Raw genomic sequence first — 16726 nt, forward strand, 5'->3', positions numbered from 1 at the left:
TTCCACCCACAACGCGGAATAAGATGACCACCCTAACCCTCAAAAAATAAATAAATAACATAAAAAAGAGGAAGTGAGCACCCTATTGTGAAAAGATTATGTTTACGTTCTAGCTTTCCTGTACACCTGCGCGATATAAAGAAATAATTTCAATATGCACACAGTATGCGCTGAGGATGTGTGTACTTGAGACTTCGTCAAGAACATTTTGTATGGAGAGGCACCATCTCTAATTTCACCACAATGTCTCTGCTTTTTAGTAATGAAAGATATCGGAATTTCTAAATAACCATATATTGTTATAAAATATCACTATTTGGCAATATATCGCGATGTTTTTCAATTTTACAAGTTTGCTTTTTTATGTTGGTCAAATCATGAATCAAATGGGAAAAAAATTAAAAGAGAAATTGTGTTAAGAAATTCACATACGCATTCTCATCTGCACACAATATAGCAGGAGATGTGTGCTCTTGATTTCATTAAGAACTTTTTACATGGAGAAGCCCCATCTCTAATTTCAGAATAGTATCTCTGTTTGTTAGTGATGGAAGGTATTGGAATTTCAATATAGCGATATATCGTTATAAAATATCGTTATTTGACGATATATCACAATATTTTTTCAATTTTACTAGTTAATTTTACTCTTATATTGATCATATCACTGATCAGAGGAAAAAAAATTTAAAAGGAAAATTCTCTTAAAAAATTTATATAAAATATACACATAGTATAGCTAACGATGTTTGCTCTTGATTTCATTAAGGACTTTTTGCATGGAGAGGCAGCATCTCTTTTTAATGATAGTATCTCTGCTTGTTAATGATGGAAGAAATCGGAATTTCAATGTGACCATCTATCACTATTTTTTCCATATTTACTATATTACTTCATTTTTGCTTTGTCCAAATCACTGATCAAGTTTAAAAATATGAAAAATAAAAATGGCTCATGTTACTCTTATATTGATCATATCACTGATCAGAGGAGGAAAAAATTTAAAAAAGAAATTCTCTTAAAAAATTTATATATAATATACACATAGTATAGCTAAGGATGTTTGCTTTTAACTTCATTAAGGACTTTTTGTATGGAGAGGCAGCATCTCTAATTTAAGGATAGTATCTCTGCTTGTTAGTGATCGAAGAAATCGGAATTTTAATATGGCCATATATCGCTATTTTTTCCATATTTACTATATTGCTTCATTTTTGCTTTGTCCAAATCACTGATCAAGTTTAAAAATATGATAAATGAAAATGTCTTCAAAATTTCTGAACACAACTCAAAAGCTAGCTGTGGAACTAGCGCGCTCAAGATAGTTTTGCTATTAATAACTATAGTGACATTATCGAATTTGATATTTATCATTTTCGATAATAATTTTTGTGATCTTAATATTGATCTAAAAACATCGATAATTTCCGAAATATCGCTCCTCTCTAGCTTTACTGCCTATTACTTCCTTATTTCTTGTAACTACAATTCAACTGTGCTGGCAAAAGTTAAAAATTACCCGATAATTTATAAATTTCTTTCTAAAGAATTGTTTTTAATCGCTTAATGTTTTTTTTAAACTGTAGTTAATGCGTTCTTTTTAAAGTCGTAATTCATTTGAATATTTTATATTTTGTTACTATTATTTTTAAAAATTGCTTCTTATATTGCTGGTGTTGCTTTCAAGTGTTGCGGCATTAATATCGATACATTTTACCCATATGTTTTTTAAAAAATATTAGGTATGAAAATTTACTAAATTCTCAAATTATTGGTGTATAGCAATTTTTAATAATTCGAAAAAGTGTCTTCATCATATAAATTGTGCTCTTTTTTTTCTGACTTTCAATCGTTACTTTTTCTTACCCGCAGAAATTTATTAAAACGCTTTTATAATTATAAATTATTTCACAATAAATATTTTATTGTTTAACAAAATGGAAAATCAAGTTTCGGCAAACTTGTTTGCAAAATGCGAGAATGTGAATTTTTTGAAGAAAGCAATCAATAACGATTAAATGTAATCGGTAAAAGTAACGGAAATATAATTAAAAATAACGTTAGTAGTCATTAAATAAAACTATTCCTTTCTCCTCAAGCGTTTTCTTTTTTTTTATAATTATGATTACATTTTTTATCAGCTCGAGAAACCGTATTGAGAGCATTGAATTTAGAGCGTCACTAGTAGTATCCTCTAAACATGTTTTAAGTCATTGGAGAGCCTTGTTCTCATATAATCCTCATCATTTTGACATTTCTTTGAAAGAAATTCTCTTTTCTGTTCCGCTTTTCGATTACCTCATGGTCAGTCATGAAGTAGTGACCGAGACCTTCTCTAATCGCGAAGAACTGCAAAAATTAAAGCGCTACAGCGCCAATATTGGACTGACATAATGAGAGAAAAAAGAATTCACCTGTCGGTCTCTGTTGGAACCTGACCCAAAGGCAGTAAAGAAGCTCTCTCTCTCTCATTCTCCCTCACTTTCTATTGGCTCTCGATTTGTGACGTTTCAAACAAGTGTATGCGCATGCGTTACCTCCTCATGCACGTTGTGTCTTTTCCGATGGATGGCCACACTTTGGCAGGACTCTAGTGCGTACTGGAGGTAAGATCTATTTTTGGTTACTGTCAGATTTGTCAGCTCTCTTGGCTCCAAAAATCTTTTCCCTGTTTTCATTTTTTTTCACTTTATCATGCTTTGTTTTTGTTGAGGCATATTTTATTTCAAAAAGTTTAATTATTTTATTGGGTTGTAAAATAATTATTTGGTATAAAATTTTTAATTATTTATTTCCCCGCTTGTGTTTGCATTTTCCCGCGGTTTTGTTTTCTAACATTCAAATAGTTATTTTCTCATTGCACGTGCTTGAATACTTTAATTTTATTTTTCTGTGGAAAATGTTTTAGTTTAATTTTTATATTTAATTTTATATTTGCATATTTTTTTAGAATTCCATTTTTCGCGCATTAATATAATGCCTTTTTAAAAATTTATTTTTCCTTGCTTCCTTATTACATCGGTAAAATTTTCAATTTTTTGCAATTTGCACTTGAACTCCATCTTATTAATATTTATATTACTTCAATCAATAAAAATATCAGTAGTCTTTCCTTTCATCTTTAATTTTCTGTACCTTACTTTAAATATTTAATAGTTGAGTCCTCAATATTTAAATTTATTCCACTATAATTCCCTGCTTATTGGCATTGTAAATACTTTCCTTTTTACCTAGTTGTATAATTTTTATAAAGTAAACAAAACTTTTTATTGTTTGTCTGTCTGCGCGTTTGAAGCTGGTCTGTCGACAATTCATACATATTATTACAAAGTGAATTTTACGTAAGTTTTATTTAAGTTAAATGTTTTCTAAGAAAATAATCCTTTTAATGTGTGACAATGCTTAACGTGCTATTCATGTTGTTATCATCTTGAATAGTTATAAATTAAATCTGTACTTGTATAGCTATAAATTAAATCTATGTGCAACGAAAATCCGTATTTTTTTAATTATCTCGCGTAATTATAAAATATAACTGTCGGTAATTTTATATTTTTATGTGAATATGTTTTGTTTAGAAATTTTAAATACTTCTTCTGTAGACCATGAAATGTTAAACACTGTAAAAAAAAATCCGGATCAAATTGCATTAAAAGGACCGGCACTCAAAGTGCCAGAACATTTTACAGTAAAATCTATTATACCGTAAAATTTTACGGAACAGAAAATTTAATGTACCGTAATTTTTACAGTAATATTTACTGTGAAATTACTGAATCACTGTAATTAAATAAATATTACTGTAAAAATTACGGTATATAATTTTACGATAAAAATAAATTTTACAGATGTTGCACTCAGGTGCCAGTAATTTTTACCGCAATTTGATTCGGAATTTTTTTACTGTGTATATAAACGCATTCAATTTAAATGCAATAGTTCAATTCATGTAACAATTTGAGTTCTTGAAAGAGAAATATCCAATTTTGGAAACATTCACTACTCAGATTTATTCATGTAAAGTGCTTTATTCATATAAATCTAGTGTATATGAAGGTTCTTAGGCTTCTCCGAAATCCTGTTTAAACAGTACTAAAGTGTGATCATCCAATACTTTCAATATACTCAGCCATTGCAGTGAGTGGAAAATCGTATAAGCTCTTCAAAAGTCCCCTGTAAATGTGCTTTTACTTTCTTCTTCCTGCAGAAACAACTTAAACTTATTTTTGCGTTAGCACCCTTTTTGGGGAACTTTTTCGCACTTCTTATTTAAAGTGTTTAAATATGTATTTCTAATTTCAATATTTTTGAGCAAGTTTAAATGTTTACAGAATGTATCTACATACAAAATTTGTTTGAATTTATAAAACGAAGTATAAGTTATTAAGAAACTTTGGAATTTTTATAGTAGTATCGAATTAAACAAACCACTATTTTTATCTTTCTCAAAAATTGCCAATTAATTAAATTTGATAATATTTCGATTATGACGAAGTAATAGTGCGCTTATTGTCCTTTAACGACAAACTTTTTTTAAAACATCCCAAGTGTTGTAAAAATGCATTTCGATAATAATAAAAATTTAGAAACTAAATTTAACAACTACTCCAAATAATGTATGCTGACATTGTCATTAATCGTATATTGTTTTTCTTTCAAAATAGATTAAACATATTTTTTTTAAAAAAATTTCAACGGGCTACATTTTCACCAAGAATTATTATTTACTGAATCTTACAGGGTTTTCTGAACTGTTGTACTTTACTTTTTGGGATTTGCGTTCTTATGTTTCTAGGTTTAATATAAGTAGTCATAAGGTTTTTAAACGGTGTTTTCTAAAAATGTATTTTTATATATGATTAAAAAATATTTTTAATGGCGGAGTTTTCCAGTGGCATTTAACTAGTATCAAGATTTGGAATCTGGATAATCTACTTTTCCTAACTATACGTCTTTTGTTTATACTCAATGAAGGATTATACAGCGGAATAGTGAATAGAGTTTCATTATTAAAACTTATAGATCATTTGGACAAAAATATCGAATGAATTTACTGAAATCTTAATACGGTAGCAAATTAAATCATAGTATGGTGCACATTAATCTATATTAAACTTGATTACATGATACTATAGTTCAATTTGGACTCTCAACTCGTTCAAATTTACCACCCTAGTAAGTTTTATTAAAATTTACACGATGTTATGGTTAATTATTACTAAAATTTGCACGATATTATGGTTCTAAAATACCAACATCGCGGCTTAATGTTAAACTAACTTTTCTGAGTTCGTATTCCCCCCCCCCTCGAAAAAAAATGCATTATAGTTTTCAATTGTTTTATTTTAAAACCAAAATATGTTTTTAATGACAAATTGTTTTAATATTTACTATTTAAAGATAATATGAGCTAATTCAATCTAGTTTCATGACTTTATTATCGTGAATGAATTGCTGGTTCTAATTAACGACTGGCGTTATTTATTTATTTATTTAACCAAACATTGTAATTTTTAATTCAATTCAGTATGCAAAGAATTTTTTTTTAATAATTCAGATAAACGTGCAACTAGAAAAGAATGGGAAATTAACAAAATCTGCGTTCCATATGTGTGAATGCGTGTGAATATGGCTTGTTTCTTTAAAAGGGAGACTTAACTATTTGCCAACCGGAAGATATTTATATTTCTGGTAAAATTTCCGTACTTGTATGGTAATAACATTTCTAGTAAAAATAATAATAATAATTCTGGTAAAAAAAATACGCTGTTCTCAAACCATTCATTTGGTAATTTTTCTGTCCATCTGGTAATGGTTTACCGGAAATTCTGTTTTTTAAAATTATAGTTTTTATTACCACACATATAGTAAAAGTACAAAAATTAAAAGTAAATGAAATCGAATAAATAGTTTTTTATGACATGCTCTAAAGTAACAGGATAGGATTACCAAATTTTACCAAATTTTCTACCAAAGAGCACGGTAATAAAACCATATTTTATTGTGAATTTCACCAAAAACCATATGGTCTTGGGTAAAAATTACCACTCTTTTTGGCTTTTCCATAGAGCCAGAAACACGGTAAATTTTACCATATTCTGTTAGACCATACTTTTTTCCAAGTGTAATATAAATTATAAAATCAATTTTACAAAACAAGTAATATTTTTATACATTTTTTTAAAATATTGGCTCATCCTGAAATTACCTATATTATTTGAAGTATTTCGATTACTCTTAATGAAAATTCTTAATAGTAGTTTCTTAAATTGTTTCCAATTTTAAATCATATAATAATTTAATATTTTAAATGATAATTGATTATTTCTAAAATGAATTTTTTTTAAATATATACATATTAAAATAATCATGAATATATTTTGCATCATAATTTATAATTGTACGTTGATTGATAATTTGAAATAATATTAAATTTTTATTTTATTTCCCTTGAAAATGTTTAATTCCTATTATAAGTGTACTAAAATATTTATTTTCTTTTGCAGCTTATACCCTGTTATAAACGAATGATTTAATATTGTACTTCTATTGTGGTCTATAATAAGCATAAATGGGAAAATCTCGTCTGCATTAAAACAAGATATTAAAGGTAATTAGCATTTTTGATTATTGAGTATGAAATGTTATCAAAATGTTTCATTAACATTAAACTCACGACCCATAGATATTGTTTATTATTTACAACAGTAATTTAAATTTTCGTGTGTATTTTATTTAGTACCCCAGTACTCCCAGCACCATATAGATGAGATTTGTCAATCTTTTTAGTTTTTAAAATTTTAAACTAAAAAATATTTTGGTTCATTTGACAATTTTTAGATTACTCTAACTTTTTATTAACTATTATAAAATATTTTTGCTTCAATTCTGTAGACTAACGCTTAATTGTTATATCTAAGAAACTAAATGCAGTAAAAGTTACGGTTGAATGAAATTATTTTCTGGATTGGCCATTTTGTCGCAAAATTTCCTTGTTCGAACCACAACTAATTTTCGAAACATGATGTGCTCTCCATTTTCCCAAAAGGATATTTAGAAGTTCATTACACTCTGCTCTTTATTTCAAAATTGAGAATATTTCGGTTAAATTTAATCAATTGTTTTTGTTTTGAAGATTTTTTGAGTATTTTTTAATATATTATTTCTCTATTTTAGTTATTTTTTTTTCTGAAAATCTTAAAACTATTTTTGAGTTTTTAAAAAATTGCTGAAATACGTAAAAATGTTTTTTTTTTTTTTTCAACATTTTATTTACAGACAAAATGTTTAAGACTTTATGAGGTGATGAAATCATAAAATGTCTTCGTTGGATTCGATATGAGTTCCTTTTTTATACATTTATTTAATTATAATTTCTTATTATTTCAACTTGACGGCAGATATTAATTCTAAATTCGCACATAATTACCATGAAACTGTATTCTATATAAAAACGTGACATTTGAATTTAAAAATTTTATTCACTATTACTGTAAGCAGTTAAAGTATTAAATATATTTCTAAAGCCATTGAATGAAAGCAAAAAGTAGTATGAAAGGCATTAAAGAAAAGCAAAATTCATTTCCGCACGTGTTAAGAAGAGATGATTTTCCCGCTGTAATACAGAGCCATCTATTGGCATCGGATAAAGATATTATTTTATTATAAGTTATGAAGTTATGTCAATGCTTACTATTTTCTTGAATTGTCGAAAAACTACTAGATTTAGTATATATATATATATANTATATATATATTCTGAATTTATTTATGGTTTAAGGTTTTTATTTCATGCGGAGTTTTTTTTTCGTACTTTAGACTATATCTATTACAGTATATGTTGTTTTGATCACTCCGGAATATTAGAACTTGTCAACTTTACAACAAGATGATGAGTTGAAGACATTTAAAAAAAACTAATAATTTATAATAATTGTAATAAATTATTTTTACTTTTATTTTTTTTTAGCTTTTTCATGCGGTGCTATGGTTGAAATTTCTTAATACAATGTTATGATGTTTTATTAAGATTTTGTATTTTTACCAACTGAGGTGCTGAATGTGGTTACTTTTCTTCTTTAACTTATAACAACATCAAAGTTAATCCAAAAATAACATGCCCAAAGTATCATATAATTAAATTAAAGTCAACTTTAAGCTTTTTTTTTCGTTTTTGTGACATACACTGACACTCTTTATAACAAATACCATAACAAACCAACTGTTCACTTAAATTTTAAAATAGTAAAAAGTCCTTAAATCTCGTATTAAAATTCGTTTTCAACTCATGTGTGGAACCACGAGTTAAAGCAAATAATAAATTTACATTCAGTCAATTTGTTACATTTGTCTATTTAATTTGGGTTTTACAAATATAAATCTTATTTTTTTACTTTTAATTTCTATAAAAAATTGTGCGTGTACATCTTTGTTTTGTGGTCAGATAATTAAAACTATTGCTTTTTATAAAGCGTAAAATTTATAATTACACGCTGTTCGACGGTGGAGAAAAGAGGATTATTTTTAATGATCTAATGATTCTAATTTTCCTCAAATTTGTATAGTTCACTGCTTGATGAATCCCCATGATTCCCCTGCTTTTAGGGTGTATTAATTAAACACCCAAGATGATAAATCATCACATACAATTCTTAATAACTATATTTTCATCGAATTCTAATTTTAAATGTTCGAAAATAAGATTTTACATAGTTTGACAAACTATTACATCCGAGTAAATGATTGCGCGAATCTGAAATTTTTGTCCAAAATAAAATTCGTCAGTCATTAGATGATTCTTTTTTTTTTAACTAATGTTTCTTGGTAATAGTTTATTAATTTTAGCTCATTTTTAAGCATTATGCCTAAAATATTTTGTTAGTTACCGATGTAGCAATCAACATAGAGATTCGTTATACAGAGAGTTAATTATAAAGCTTGCATATCATTTCATTTAAACTTATTTTTGTATTAAAATCATGCATAATATGCTTCAATTTCTTTCTTTGTGCCTAGAGTTCTTTTAAAAAGAAGGCCCATTTATCAAAAAAGAAAAAATGGTTACACAATTGTTTCATTATAAGTATTGATTTTGACAAAACAAAACTGTTCCGTCTACCAAAATATTTTAATAGCATAAATATTTATATTTAAATCTAAAGTCAATACGCAATTCTTTTCAAAACTAAAGTTAGTATGGCAAAAAAGAAATATCCAATTGGTATGTACAATCATGTACGATCAATTTCTGAAGATAAATAAAGTCGTTTTTCATATAACAAACCTCTTTCTAGAGCCGATCATTATTGGGTTATATAAATTACGATTTTTTTTTTAATTCTTATTTATTGAAAACAGTTTATGTTACAACTTTTATTAACAGCAATAAATTTTTTACTTCATTCATTTAGTCGATCACACTTGAACTGTTTGCAATTTTTTGTTTTAAAAGTTCGTAATGATGTCAAAAATACAAGTTAATCTTAGTGTTGGAGTCAATGCTGGCGAATATCCTGAGAAATTTTTATTAGTTTTCTTCTGACCCTCATAAGAAAAAAAAAGAAAAGAAAAAAGGAGGTTAGTGACCCATTGCAGTTCGAACAATCCTTTTCACGATGTCCAACTGGATCTTTAAACTAAGGGACAGGCGTGAGTCTGAAATCTCCAAAAGGAACAACAAACCGTGCTCTAAATTTCTAAGTTCTTTTACCTTCTCTGATGTGCAAGTTAAATCTCCTTCTTCTAGGTCAATGTTTCACCAAAAGTAAAAGATGCCCTGAAGGTAGTTCTAAACTTTTGCCTCAAGCTTCTCTTCGATTTTTACTTGAAAGATTCGAAGGTGAAATACAGTCATCGAAAGTTGACTACGAGCATTTTATATTTTACTTTCCTATTTATTACGCAGTGAAATGGTTCTTCGGAAGTGATTGCTGATTACTTTCCAAAGAGTGTTTTTTCCTTCTCTTGTTTCTGTGGGGGTTTTTGGAAGAAAAAACTAGGTTTTCTTTCGATTTCCTTCACTTCCTGCTTTTCGAACTACTCGTAGTTTTTCATTACGATATTTTTCTTATCCTTTTTACTGTTGCATGTGATCGCATTATTGCTCTGTGTAGGGCGATTACGAGTCTTTTTCTAAGGTAAAGAAAATCATGCATTGGGCTGACCGTTTACTTTTCTTAGGTTCTAATGACTACTTCCCAAACTGCATAGAATAGAGATATGCAGGCATGTTAGATAATTGTGGTCAACTTACCTCTTAGATGACCCCCATTTTGATTAGTGGAAATTATTATTTAATATGGTAACATAGGCGTCGCTTAGGGGGTTTTTTTCGAATTTTTAAACCAGTCCCTTTTTAAAGAGAAAATATTTAACTTCCCAATTAATATAAAATTTATTCAAAAACTACTAATTTTAAAAAATTACTTTTGAAGAAATAATGAATACTCCTACGCTTTTTTTTTTAAATGAATGCAATGCAATATTTAACAGAATTATTTAAATGTCATTTTATAATATATAAACCTCTAAAAAGATAGGAAATGTAAAATAGAAATATTGATGAATAATGACTTGGATTTATTAAAAATAAATTTGAAAATAAAGTGAATTTATTTTTTTTAAATTTTTTGATATTTAAATATTTTCATTTATCTGACTATAGCATTTAACGTGCATGGTTCTTTTATGAGAGCAATTCAATCTGATTAAATCTAAAATTAAAAGATATGACGATTAAATTTAGCCGATTGAGGATTCGCATTAAACTAACAATCATCTTGATACTTGAAAAATAATACTTTTAAATTTCAGAACTACTAAAATATCTACCAAAAACAATTTTTAAAGCATACCGTAAAGCATTAATCGCTGAGAAGTAAGTAAAGGCTTCACAATTTCGGGACCAATAGTATGATTGTGGAACTGAGGCCAACATTGCGCGTCGACCGCGTTTACTTCCCAGACAAGCTATTGCCCATCAATCTAAAGCCGAGTGGGCTTCAAACCACCATGAGGGATATAGTCTCAATAGTTCACAATGGCAACCATAAATCCTACTATACCTCGTCTTTAAGAACTAGGTTAAATTTGAGGAAAATGATAATGAATGTGAAAACAAAAATGTGTAATCACAGTTATCATAATCAAAAATCACAAATGCTTATATTTCTTATAAATTTTTTTTTCTTCATTGCAATTGACTTATGGAACTCAAATACTCGATAAAATCGGTTCAATATTGAACCATAATATCGGTAATTTGAAGTATCGGTAGTTACAGTAATAAAATGTTAAATTGAACCAAGTATTCCGTTTAAGTTAACCATAGTATCATGTAATCTACTTTAAGGAGTACAATACAATATGATTCATTTTAGGGGGGAAATCGTACAAATTTGCTACACTTATATTAAAAGTACAAAAAGTTTGAACGATATTATGGTTCAACGCTCTCTAAAACTTCCAACAGTTTAGAGTAAAAAAGAAATTTTAAACAATTAATTATTTAATTTTAGAATTATTCTAATTCTAAACCATTTATTTTAGAAACATTTTAAGAATTCTCATAATATATCTCAGACATAGATTATTACCCTTTTTTAAATAAAAAATATATAAATATTACAGATAATAGTGATAGGATAATAATTGCATTCTAAACACTAAAAAACTTCTGAATATAAATAAATATTATTTTCAACTAAAAACAATAAAAATAGTTTTTCCCTTACAATAAATTAATATTCGCAATTTTTCTAAATCATTTATCGGCATTTTGTTTGGAAATACGTCACTATATCCATTAAAACTAATTTTAAACGTTTCTTACTCAAAAATCTGTTAAACAAAGCACCCTAAACTGGAAAATTGTATTAGTTTAAATTGAGTTTTAAAAATTAATAATTGAAATTATCATTTATTCACGTAAGTTATCTCCAATAATTGAAATTATCATTTATTCACGTAAGTTATCTCCTACCACAGTTTTCTTTATTTTTATTTAAAACTAGAAAGAAAAAAAACGCTGTTCCTTCCCTCTCTAAGTAGAGTAGTATTTGACTTTTCAATGTTTTATAAATGAGCATCTTGTAACAAACTTAAATATCAATAAAACCAAGTGATTAAACTACACAGATCAATTAAAAAAACGAACTAACACGTCAACCCTAAAAAATTATATTTTCAAACTCTTGTAGTCAAATAAAAGCTTTATAAGCATCACATTACGTTAACTTATTTTGTATTTAAATGAATGATACAAAGATATTTCGAAAACATTTATTTAATTTTATTATTTTGAAAATTGGATTTAAAAATGATTAGTATAAACGATGAAAGAATTACAGTACACACACGGAGAAAAAAGTTCTAGTTAAAATTACCGTACTTTATGGTAAAGACATCTCTAGTAAAATATAAATAAATAAATAAATAAAATTAAAAAAAAGCATTATTTTAGGTAATGAAACCGAAATATACGGTAATTAAACCATGGTTATTTTGCCGTTTGTATAATAACAATTTACCAGAAATTATGCTTTCAAAATTATAGTTATCATTACCACCCATTTATTAGTAAATACAAAACTGAGAAATAAATTTAACCGAATGAATTGCTTTTATGCCATATTTTAGGATATAACGAAAAAATTAACTAATTTTACCTCATTTACCAAATTCTTTTTGGTGGTATAAAACCATATTTTATTGGTAGTTTTTACAAAGTCGTTACCAAAGCGTTTCGGTAAAAATTACCGAGCTTTTTGGTGTTCCTGTAGCTCCAGAAACACCGTTTCCATATTGTGGTAGCTTTGACCTTACTTTTTTTTTCCCCGTGCGTGTTACTAGAAATATGTTTTGAACTAGTTCCTGATGATAAAACTGACTAAAAAGTGCTGTCTAGGGGTTTTTCTCTATTTTTTAAACCTTTAACTTAAAATTCCTTGCAGAAAAATAAAGGGAATTTTAATTCTAAACTCGACTGAACTATTAAAGTGATAATACCCATGAAACACTTAAGATAAGTTCATTCAAATTTATTTTTAAAATATCTATGTTTTAAAGTAGATTCTGATATTTTTTCATTTAAATGTAAACCATAAATATCAAAATTTTAAAAATAAAATGATTGATTGAATTTTATTTTAAGAAAAGGTTTCTTTCCATTATATTGTTTAGTTCAATATTTTTAATAAATATTATTTTCTGTCATTTGGATATTTTTGAAAAATTAAACTTTTTCGAAAAATAACACAATTCAAAAATAATTTATTTTTAAAATATCTATGTTTTAAAGTAGATTCTGATATTTTTTTCATTTAAAAGTAAAACATAAATATCAGATGCTTTTTCATGTAATGGTCGCGTAAAATTTAAAAAATAAAATAATTGATTGAATTTTTTTTAATGAAAAGGTTTTTTCCATTATAAGTTTCGGTTCAATATTTTTAATAAATATTATTTTCTGTCATTTGGATATTTTTGAAAAATTAAATTTTTTCGAAAAATAACACAATTCAAAAATATTACTTAGTACTATTCTAATATGGAAAAAAAAAATTTCAAACAAATGACGTAATGAATTTTTGTAAAAAGTTTAAAGCAAGAAACATACATCAAAAATAAAACCCTTTTACTCTATTCATTCAATAACTTGAAACGCTCCTGACCCATAATCTCAGCGAAAGAAATCGAATTATACGCTTTCGCGCGTTTATCATATATGATGCCCCTAAGCTAATAGTTAAAAGGAAAGTGATAAACATGTGGTTACGCTTTCACCACTAGAAAAGTAATAGAAAATTTGGGTCGTCGGCTTGGATTAATATTTCCTCGTTCCTGTATATATCGCCGGAACAGACTGAAGTCTTTAAATCGATTGATGATTTTATCGCTTTAAAAAAAAAAAAGAATAACTATCGAGCAAACTTATCTTAAAAGATGATCGAAAAAATCGAAGGAAGCTCTAATGACATATGAGGAAATTATTGTGACCAAAGAGTTTGACTTTCTGTTTTTGAAAAGTTTGAAATTAAAACTATGACTGGAAAATTGAATATTTAATGCACAATATTGGGTCGACATTTTTTTATAGGCAAATGCTTTTGTTCGCTATTTCATACGAACAATTTTGTACATATTGTTAGGAAACAGAAATTTGAATAATTTTTATGCAATATTTTTTTTAAAATTATAAATACATTGTATTTATCTAAGCAGAAAGTTCTTAAAAAATTTAACCCTACCTCTGATGTCATTCAAGTATGATGCATCCTTAATATGGTGCCGAATAGAACCACATTATTGTACTTCTTAAACTGGTTTTCGTGGTATGGTGGTTCAACTCTAAAAAAAATTCACTATTCAATTTGACGCCTTAAAATTTTGAAAAAATTGTATCGCATTATTTTTCAAGGTACCAGTGTGGTCAGAATGCACTTAATGTGGCACTTAACCTTAAAAGAACATCAGTGTAGGATATACCAGGCAAATGTTGCACAAAAATGTTGCACCAGGCAAAAGTTGCACAAAAAGAGCAAAACTAATAAAAGGTTCAATTTTATACTCATTGAAAGGAAATGGAAATTTATATAATTTTTAATAAATGCAATGTATTAATCGCACTAGAAAGTTTTTCAAATATTAAACACTAATGTCGTTCAAAACTGAGGAAGTCACATTTTTTTTAAAAATATTTTGACTCAACCTTTCCCGTTTTTACAAAGTGTCATTCACCATTACCCCCTTGCCCGCATGTCACACTTTATTACATAAACATATAATTACAGTTCAGAAACAATGAACTACGTTATAGATCATGTTTCAAATTTTATTTTTATTCTTTTACTACGAATTTCAATTGCATTTTTGAGTATAACAATAATAATTACTATATGTGTACTTTTTTATCAAATAATTTAACTTTATTAAATAATAATAACTATTTTTATTAAACAATTTAAATGTTTATTTCCCACTAAACTTTTTTTATGGAAAAATTTGTAATGAAATATTTTTATTATAAATTTTTAACAAAAAAGTTATAGTATCAATAAATTTAAAAACATTTATTAATGTATTCCTTTTGAAATCTAGTATAGTTAATAATTTACAAAAGTGTACAATAATTTGGGGATTATTACAACGCTGTAAGTAAAAAGTTATATTTAGAGTTTTGTAAAATCAGATCTATAGTCAGATTTGTCAAAACTTTTGACTGTGAAAAAAGAAAAACCAAAACTGAAAACTCGAATAATAGAACTACAAAGCATAAAAACTGTAAATCCATGATGAACACCAGATAAGAGGATTCCTATTACCACAAATCCAGAGCTGAAATTGGATGAATTCATATCTCTTAACAAAGTATTAAGTATGTTACACTCTTTAAACTCTATTGTCAATTGGACGTGCGATGTATGTTTTTTTATTCTTTACAATTTAATGCAATTGTCACCAATTCATTGACGTAGCACGTGCGTGAAAAGCAAAAAGAAAGGTTTAGAAATGAAAGAGTTAACGGAATTTTTTCTGCTTGTGCTTTAGTGAGCATATATAATACCCTGAAAAGTTAAACTGTGTTATAACACGGGAAATTATGATGTTTGATAACATAAACAAGCATCCGTTAGATCTTGTTACAAACATGAGTTATCTAATTTGGGGACCCAAATATCTTTTAACGCAGGTTTTACTTTCACGAAAAAAAATTTGTGTCGCAGATACTATTTGAATTGTGTAATTATTCGCTAAAGAAATTAATTTTGTATATTTTGAATTAAAACGTCACTATTGCATTCAAATTACTTGAAATAATATTATTTATCTATTGGGGTATTATAACGCATTATTATGCTTTATTAATTAATATTATTATCTATTAGGTTAGAATAAATACGTTACTGTGATCATGGTTACACACGAAAAAAACGTACTGATAACATCACCATCTTGAAATTTCAGTTAAAAAAATGAATTTCAAAAAAAAAAAAAAACTGGAAACAATCCTTAAAATATTTCGAATAACTTTTTTTCCTATAAAATGCATAAACATTTTTATTTTTAATAATTTTAAGTTGGCAATATCTTTACATAAATGTTTAGATTCATCGTTCTTAAATCATTTAATATTGTGTACTCTAAGCAGTCTTAGAAAAATCTGATATTTGATTATTCATAGAAATAATCCAATGCTTAATTTTTTAATCATTTAAAAATCTTTGCATGCATCTATATAAAATATTTGCTTATTAATAAACTTCTTAGCAAAAAAATGAAATATTTTTATATTTATAACGAATATATTTTATAACGGATTCCTACTATTAAATAAAATAACGGATATTTTTGTAAGAAAAAATTTTGTTACTGGCTGTAACAATGTTTGATAAGTATTTTGTTTTAGAAAAAGATGCCTTTTTCTTTTGACCAAACTTTTATTATTGTATTGACTTACCGCTGGATTTTAAATCCCAAGCCTAAAGAGATTCCTATGAACAATAGTTTTCATTGTTTTGCTACATCCTACATGACTTTGATTCTTTTTCAGATCAATGTCAACATGATCACGATGTAACCAATCTCAGTTCTTAATCTTTATTGTAAAGTAATAAAACGTGATTTAACGTGGGTGAATAAAGTAGAAATAACTGTTGGAGAGATTTTAACATTAACGTAATGTTTCGTTATCGATATTTAAATGAGTATTGATTATATATATATATAT

General features: G+C 26.9%; 1 protein-coding gene across 1 annotated transcript in view; it reads left to right on the forward strand.

Annotated features, from left to right (window-relative positions):
• Positions 1-2590: 2590 nt before the first annotated feature.
• The window catches only part of LOC107445920 (myocyte-specific enhancer factor 2-like), a gene marked incomplete at its 5' end in the record, with an annotated part of 58617 nt that continues 44481 nt past the window's right edge, over positions 2591-16726 (forward strand). Inside the window, 2 exon segments of the mRNA NM_001323815.1 lie at positions 2591-2606; positions 6507-6610.

The sequence above is a fragment of the Parasteatoda tepidariorum genome, chromosome X1, assembly GCF_043381705.1.
Source record: "Parasteatoda tepidariorum isolate YZ-2023 chromosome X1, CAS_Ptep_4.0, whole genome shotgun sequence".
In the NCBI taxonomy this organism is placed as follows: Eukaryota; Metazoa; Arthropoda; class Arachnida; order Araneae; family Theridiidae; genus Parasteatoda; species Parasteatoda tepidariorum.